The sequence below is a fragment of the Scyliorhinus torazame genome, chromosome 3 (genome assembly GCF_047496885.1).
Source record: "Scyliorhinus torazame isolate Kashiwa2021f chromosome 3, sScyTor2.1, whole genome shotgun sequence".
Lineage (NCBI taxonomy): Eukaryota > Metazoa > Chordata > Chondrichthyes > Carcharhiniformes > Scyliorhinidae > Scyliorhinus > Scyliorhinus torazame.
This window is the reverse complement of record NC_092709.1, coordinates 43,514,841-43,523,681: the sequence shown is the minus strand read 5'-3', so window position 1 is coordinate 43,523,681 and position 8,841 is coordinate 43,514,841. Positions and strand designations below refer to the sequence as shown.

The window sequence follows — 8,841 nt, the reverse complement described above, 5'->3', positions numbered from 1 at the left end:
ATTTTTTTATTATATTATCCTTTACCATTGACCTATTAGTCAATAGCAGGTCAACTAGATCAATTTGGAATTTTTAAACTATTGATCACTGTGCTTTATTGACAGATGTTAAAGCTGGATTTGTCATGAAGTGGATTCCTCAATACCGTTTAAGATCATAAGTCGGTTCCATCAGGTCATCTTTTGTTTCCATATTTGGGTTTATAAAATGGGAGAAACCTGGGCCAGATTGTAGAGGCATGTGCAAAAGTCATGACTATTTAGTTCAGATCACGAGCGAGCACTATTGCTACATCTTTGAGTCACGTAAGAAGGTATTCGAAAGTGCTCGTGTCCTCTGGCATCTCTGATGATTTTTCATAAATACTTTCTTTATGCCTGGATATTGCATCATCCCAGTGGAGTGTTGAAGGGAAAATCTGTCATGACCCTTGCTAAATTTATCAGATTTTCAGTCTTTTCTTTTCAACAGAAGGAAAATCAGCTGGACTCCATTAGTGCTGTGTGATCCTCCGTATTGTACAGTGTTCCATCCTGTCTGATGCTTAATAAACATGTAAGGAAGACAGAACCGACTGTCTTTGCATTTCTGATGTTAAGACATGTAATTACATCTCTCCAAAGAAAAAGCACATCCAATCTTTCATTCTGTTTATGGAACCCCACTGCTTTGCTTAATTATCATCCTTTATCTGTGTTATGAGAAATTATTAAAATGCAAAAGGCGGCGCAGTGTCAGTGTCGATGGTGCCAATGGCAAACTCGATTCTCAATTCCAAATTCCCGAGCAGTCAGTGAAACACAAGAAAGGTCAGGAAGTATGTTTCAAGCGTGAGTCACTTTTCAAATGCCGCTTGTTAAAAAAGAAACAGAAGAGTGAACTGAGATACGAAGCACATCGCAGGGTAATATAGGGTGAGAGGAAAGGTGAGGGAGCAAGTGAGATGATGTGTGAAGTAGGATGAATAATGAGGTATCAAGGGGATACAGGACACCGTTGAGGTGACAATGTCAGTCAAGGTGATAACAAAGGACGTGAAAACTACAGACAGTGGAGGTGACAGCAAGAGGCAGAGAAGGCAACAAATAGACAGAGGCGATGAGAGAAAAAACTTAGAAAGTAACAATGAGAATATGAAAGAGATTAGGGACAGAAGGAAACCAAATGGTATGAATAGAGACAATGAGAGAACGGGGAGAACTGTGTAAAAGATAGTGGGATTATTTAGCGTCGCACATTGATGAATGTTCAAGTGCCAGATGAGAAAACATAACAGAAACATTGAAGCTCCGATTGAAGTATTTTCTTTTAATGTAGTTTCTGATAAAATATCTTGTACCAACATTAGACTTTGTACTTTTACTTCCCCCCTTAATTATGGATAAATTTGCTTCCTTCTTAACAGATTCCACAAATATTATATGCGCCACAATTTATGCCACTTAACTGCTTACATTTATGACTTGAGGCTCGAGGGTTGAAGCTCAGAGCCTCCGACTCATTGCATCATAGAAATATATGGCACAGAAGAGGGCCAATCACCCCACTACCTCTGTCAAAAGAATTAAACAGCCTCGCTTTCTTAGTCCATCGCCCTGTAGGTTATATGCGTCTATGCAAGCCACCCATGCCACCACCGCACAGATGGAGTCTGCAGTAGAGGCCTTGGGGGCGCAGGTTTCGGCCATAGGTCAACATGTCCGAGGCCTGGGGCAATCTGTGCAGATGGTGGCCAAGGTCCAGGGCAGGCCTGACTATCACAGGCAGCTATGTACCAGAGCCACCTAGACAATGCAGTGGTGCTCCAGAGCATGGCCCAGTCACAGCGGGCCATGGCTGAGAGCGTTGGTGGCATTGCCCAGGCACTGGCCGACGTGGCACAGACCCAGAGGGAGGTGGCCAGTCCCAGAGGGAGATGGCACAGTCACTGGCTGATGTGGCACACAACCAGAAGGTGGTGGCACAGTCACAGCGGTACGTGGCGCAGTCCCAGATGGAGTTGTCCACTTCCTGTGCTCATGGCTGCAAGCATTCAGCGCCTGGTCGAGATGAGAGTGGGCCTCCAGGACTAGCAGTGCCAGATGGTGGGGGAGCCTCAGGGGTTAGCTCCGCTTGCATCCTCAGCCCATGGAGTAGTCAGGGGGCCATCGGGCACCCCAAGGGCGGAGAAGGTGATGGGGCCCATGCCAGTGACCCCCGCAAGGGAGGTGCTGGAACACTGCAGCGCCTACGACTCCCCCCTCCTGTCCCTGGCGCATCACATGGGCAGCCGGGAGAACAGGGTGGCACCACGCCCCCTGGGACAACAGAGCAGCAGCCGAGCCCATTTAGGCCCGGTCGCCCCAGAAGATGGCCGCAAAAGGGAACCCAGGTCACAGGACAGGAATCGCAGCGGGCCACCTCCACTCCTGATGTACTGCCTGGGGATCCATCCAGATGTAGCGTAAGGGCCAATCAGGCCAGAAATGTAGGCACCAGTTGCGTTGGCGTGGGTGCAGTACACAATATCATGTTAGGGGCTAGGACACAAACCTGTATATATTTATTCACATTAAACACCTGTGCACAATGTTACAACCTTCCTTGGTGCTGTCAGAGGGGTGTTAGGAATGGGCTGGTCTGGGATGGCCTCAGAGGGGGTGCAGTGGGATGGGGTGGAAGTTGTAGGTGGGCTTGGCCCAGGGACCACAGTTCAGGCAGCACTCACTGTTCCGGTGTGCCCCGGTGTGCCCCACCCCCATCCACCTCAAGGGATTCAATAGGACCTTGTGATCAGGTGATGGAATGGCCAGCTCGCATGCAGGGATCACTCAGATGGACAGTGGAAAGTGCTGACGTGGTCAGGAGTCAGACATTGAGAACCAGAGATCACCCCAGAGTGGATTGTCATCATCCTCCATGCCTTGGTCCAGATCCACTGTTACTGTCAATCCAGGGCCCACACCCCATAGTGAGGCAGGTAGGAATTACAGAGGGGGTTGCAAGGGTGAGGGTGTGGCGCAGGGAGGGTGTTCATTGGAGGGGGTGGCCAGGGGGGCATGGGAGGATTTTGTGGGACGCGATGTCCGTGCCCCTGGCCAGTCCCCCTAGTTGGTAAACCTGAAGGCGATCAGAGAGTCCTGTGTGTGTCAGTCAAGGCGAAACCGTTGTGTGACCTCCCGTGCCTACCCGGGCTCCATGTGCTGCCCAACCTCGCCGTCTCCGGCATCCTCCTCGTCGGATGAGTACTGACATTTATCCTCCTCCTCCATCCCCTCTGCTGTGCGATATGGTGGAGGACGCAGCAGACCACCACGATGTTGGAGAATCTCGTAGGGCTAGACTGGAGGGCCGGCCCCTCCAGAGCGGTCCAGGTTCCCTAACCGCATCTTCAAGATCACACCCCTGGTTGTAGCATTGGTGTCGTTGTAGCGTTTCTCCACATTGGTCTGCGGCCTCCGGATGGCTATCACCAGCCCCGTCACACAGGAGCTATCTCCCAAGCCGGGGGTGGGGTGCTCTTGAACATGTCAGGAACTGTTGAGTGTGCCAGGATGAATGCATCATGCACACTGCCCGGGTATCAGGCGCAGATGTGTATGACATGCTTCTCATGGTCACATACCAGCTGCACGTTCATCGAGTAGAACCCCTTTTGATTTGTGAAGATCGGCCTGTCATTCGCCGGTGCTCCAAGGGCGACGTGCATCCCGTCGACCACCCAGGGCATCCTGGCGATAGCGGCGATCCATGCTGCCCGGGCATCGTGGTGGGCTCAGTCCACATTGAAATGGATGTATTGTGCCGACCGGGCCTATACGGCCTCCGTTACGAATTGGATGCACCTGTGCACCGAGCTCTGTGAGATCCCAGACAGGTCCCCAGCCGTGTCTGGAAGGACCCCATGATGGCCACCGGGACGGGTGTCCTTCCCCCATTCCCCTGTGGTGTTAGGTGCGCCATGATCCGGCAGATATGTCGCACTGTCTATCTGCTCAGCTGGAGTCTTCGACGGCATGCCCAGTCCGGCAGGTCCTCGAGTGACAGCCGCTGCTGGTACACACGGTGCCTCATGCAGCGCTCCCTTTGCAACTCCTCCTTCTCAGCCTGTTGTACGGCCGGCTCTCCATTCTGGGCGGCTGCCTGCAGTTCCTCTGGTGTAGATTCCACTGCTGCAGCTTCCTCCTCCTTGAGCAGCTCCAGCTCGTACAGCCTCAGTGCATCCCCCACGACTGCGGCGACGAGGAAGAAGGCCACCATTCCTGGTTGAATTCCAATATCCATTGTCTGAAGGGGGTGAAAGGCTGACATGTTAGCACGGTTCGTACCCCCGTGCCCAACCAGGTCCAACGGGCTACATGATGGCCCCGGTTTGCACTGGGGACCCTGCCTTGCATATTCCCCTCTCCTCCCCCATCTCTGCACCCCTAGTGCCATCGGTGCCTGGCACCGTTGGGGCCTCTGGACTGGCGCCCGTCCCGGGAACCTGCCAGGGAATGCTAAAAGCCACTGCAGTAAGAATTAAGTGAATTCTATCGGGAGGACACAAAACCTTTTGAATATTCATTAATTTAATCGATAATAAGCTCTGTGCTTAGAGATCACCAGCTGATTTGTACAGTCTTGTCCCTGATGGTTTTCAGGCATCTTTTAAATATGAAGTCCATTCTGAAAGTATTTTTAACAATATCTGTCACAGATGCTTCCTGTGAAAGTTATTTTTCTATATTGAAGATCAATCTAGATTACCATGCCAACAAGGGCTGAAGCAGGAAAGTCTTAAAAATCTGACTGTCTTCCATATTCTCTTGTTTAAATTCTGTTTTTCTAAATGGACCATTGCCGGTCTGATATATTGGCTGCAGCTGGTCACATGCTGACAGTTCTAACCACCATCGCTCTCAAGACTGATCTTCAGAAAGTATCTTCCAGGACAAAGAAAGGAATTTTTAAAAATTCATTTATGGGATATGGGCATTGCTGGTTAGGCCAGAATTTTTTGCCCATCCCTAATTGCCCTTCAGAAGGTGGTGGTCATAGATCATAGAACTTACAGTGCAGAAGGAGGCCATTCGGCCCATCGAGTTTGCATCGATCCCTGAAAGAGCACCCTACCCAAGCCCACACCTTCACCCTATCCCTGTAACCCAGCAACCCCACTTAGCCTTTTTGGACTCTAAGGGGCAATTTAGCTTGGCCAATCCACCTAACCTGCACATCTTTAGACAGTTGGAGAAAATGTTGGCCGGTATAAAAAGAGGCTATGTTCTCGGGCAAAGTAACCTTCAATTGGGCGGCAATGGGTTTTAATGCTTCAACCCCATTTCCCCATTCCATAGAGAGAGAAGGAGGGCTGTGTGGGGTGGCAAATTACATTGGAATTGCATTGTCAACCATTGAATGATACGCAGTTAGATTACAATATTAGCACTGGACTCTCAATGCACAGTTCCTTCACTGCTTGTATTTCTCAATATGCTCCTGTGCAATAATCAGTCTCTGGATCTGAGCAGTGCCTTCATAGATCTGGTAGATTTTCGCATCTCTCACCAGTTTCTCCACAGGATATTCACTGTTGAACCCATTGCCTCCGAAGATCTGGACGCCGTCACTAGCAACCTGATTGGCAATATCGCCTGCAAAGGCCTTTGCTATGGAGGCGTAGTAAGTGTTCCTCAGCCCCTGGTCCACTTCCCAGGCTCCTCTCTGGTAACTGAGCCGGGCCAATTCCACCTTCAGAGCCATTTCCGCCAACAGGAAGGAAACTGCCTGATGCTTTGCAAGTAACTTTCCAAAAGTTTTCCTTTCCAAGGCATATTTGGTAGCTACATCCGAAGCTCTCTGGCCTAAACCAACTGCTCCAGCAGCTACCGGTGGTCTGGTTTTATCGAACGCTTCCATTGCAATTTTGAAGCCAGCACCCTCTCCAACGAGGATGTTCTCCTTGGGCACTCGCACATCTTCAAAGACAATGCCTCTGGTATCTGAGCATCGCTGACCCATGTTCATCTCCTTTCTTACAATCTGGATTCCGGGAGAGTCAGCATCCACAATGAATCCAGTGAAGGCCTTGCAGGCAGAGGCTTTTGGAGCTGGGTTCGAGCAGGCCAGGAGGACAAACCAGTCAACCTTGCCCCCGTTCATAATCCACATCTTCTGACCATTAATTATGTACTCGTTGCCCTTTCTCTCTGCTCTGGTCTTGATCCCAGCCACATCAGAACCGGCACCTGGTTCTGTCACACAATATGCACACATCAGCAGAGCCTCAGTCATTCGCCCCAAATACTTCTTCTGCTGTTCCTCACTGCCTGCGAGGATGACTGGCATTTTCCCCAGTGAGTTGGCCTCGATTGCAGTCTGAATGCCAGTACAAACGTACGCTATTTCCTCAGTGATGAGACAGGAATCAAAGATGCCTAGCCCCATTCCATCGCAATTCGTGGGAATGTGTGTGTTTATCAGCCCCAGCTCCCATGCTCTCTTGATAAGTGGAACAGGATATTCCCCACTCCTGTCGCACTCAGCAGCTGCAGTAACCACCTCCTCCCGAGCAAATTTCCTTGCTGTGGTCTGGAACTCTTTCTGCTCGTCCGTGAGTTCAAAATTGAACCTGGGTGCTGTTTGGCTTGCCTTCAGTACAGCTGCCGAAGCTCTGCTTGTTGAGCGAAATCACAAACCAACTCGGACAGTGGCCCTCAGAGCACACTCAGCCCGTAGCCACATCGCTGCTTCCAAAGCCCGACAGCCCGGAGGAGCCAACCCGCAGGTGTAGCCCCAACCCCTGACCCCTGCTCCCCTCATGCTCCGCTCCGTTGAGCTGCCTTATTGAACCGCTACAGTTCCTGAGGTGTAGGTACACCCACTGTGCTGTTAGGGAGGAAGTTCCAGGATTTTGCCCCAGCGACAGTGAAGGAATGGCGATATATTTCCAAGTCAGGGTGGTGAGTGACTTGGTGGGGCACCTCCAGGTGGTGGGGTTCCCAGGTATCTGCTGCTCTTGTCCTTCTGGATGGCAGTGGTCGTGAATTTGGAAGGTGCTATCTAAGAAACTTGGTAAGTTACTGCAGTGCATCTTGTAGATGGTACACGGCTGCCACTGTTCGTCGGGGGTGGAGGGTTTGAATGTTTGTGGAAGGGGGAGCAATCAAGTGGGTTGCTTCGTCCTGGATGGTGTCAGGCTTTGGGGGTCAGGAGGTGAGTTATGTGCCACAGGAGTCCCAGCCTTTGACTTGCCCTGGTAGCCACAGTTTAAATATGGCTCGTCCAGTTCAGTTTCTGATCAATGGTAACTCCCAGGATGTAGATTGCAGACAGCCACTGATATTAGACTTGGATTTACTGGACACTCCACCCACATGGATATATGGCAGTGGCATCTTTGATTTTGTGAGAGAAAGTAAGGAGGTTAATTTTTGATACTGAATGAGACTCTGAAATATACTGAATGGCAGCATATGCATCTTGTTGATTGGAATATTTGGTTCTGCACTGGCTGGCTTATTCTGTCCCACACTGGGCTGTGCTGCAGTGATGACATCGGCTGCTTTTTCCATCTTGTTGCTCATCAGTAAGTTCCATGTTTGCTCGCCTCAAATCACACACATCGCAATATTGACCATCTTTACTGTCATTCTGACAAGAGGTAAGATTGGATATCAATTAAGCAATTATTCATACCAGGCTGGATTTTACAAGTTAAAAAGCACGAAGACAGTTAAGCAGTGATCGATTTGGATATTTTTGTGTCTTGCGCCTTTGTGTTCTGTGGGGCGAAGGTGGGTGCAGTTGTAAGGGGCATGATGTCATCGGGTGAGGTGGGGGCACAGAAATGAAAGTGAGTGCAGGATCTCACAAAGTGAAAATCTGCCTCTGCCGAGACCTTCAGTACAACGTCCAAAATCCCACTCTCTTCCATGTTTTGCCATTCTTTAAAGTTTGCCACTTCAGGTTTTCTTCCTGCACTCCTGCCAATACCTGCTCCAGTCACAAGGCACCTTCATTTAAAGAGATGCAGATTCATTTTCAGTAGTGCTTGCTACTCAATGATGTTGCCTGCTCAGCTGAGGCATCCTTTAAAAACTCAAATCACCAGGCAGCATGAATTTGGTGTGCTGCCTGCATTGACATGAATGGCCGTTGGACAGACACACATCATGACCCCTGTGCCCATTTTTAGGGGTGATTTAATTTAGCCCCTTTTTATCTTTAATTTCTTCACATCACTAACATCTGTTCAGAAAAGTTGGGTTTGATCTCACGGAAAGGTTTCCAAGTGTCATTTGCGGTGGGTTTTGCTGGGAGTTTCCCACCAGCTCTGTCGGCGAGTTCCCCACCACTATCTACCACATCTAGTCACGTGTTTGGACCGTGGGGAGTTTCTTCCTGGTCAAGCCCACACGTAGAATTATTTTCATCACTGGGGAGCAGAACTCGCTGGCCAGCCAAACGGGCTCCTCCGAGATCGGGCCACCATTTTGAAAGGGTACTTCGGTCTCTAAAACAGCTTGTGGGTCCCCCACACACCCCACTCATGGGCAATGCCACCCCACCCCACACACAGATGGGCATTACCCGACACCTCACCAAGTGATGACACCCTGTTATGGGTCGCTGATGGCCCCCCTTTTCAAGCCTTCCCAGGCCACCTTTTGGACTCGCCCCCCTCCCAGAATCATACCCTTCACCCCCCAACCTTCCATGAAGCCCCTCCATACCAGCCCTGCACTCCCTATCCTTCCTACTTTCCCTCTACCCTGCTTTCGTGGGCATGAATCCTCCAGGGCCTGACTCTTGGCTGTGCCACCCTGGTACCCATGCACTGCCACCCTGGCAGTGTTCCTGCTGGTTTTGCTGTGCCA

General features: G+C 50.3%; 1 pseudogene; it reads right to left on the bottom strand.

Annotated features, from left to right (window-relative positions):
- Window positions 1-5,434: 5,434 nt before the first annotated feature.
- LOC140409487 (medium-chain specific acyl-CoA dehydrogenase, mitochondrial pseudogene) lies at window positions 5,435-6,706 on the bottom strand (annotated as a pseudogene).
- Between the last annotated feature and the right edge of the window lie 2,135 nt (window positions 6,707-8,841).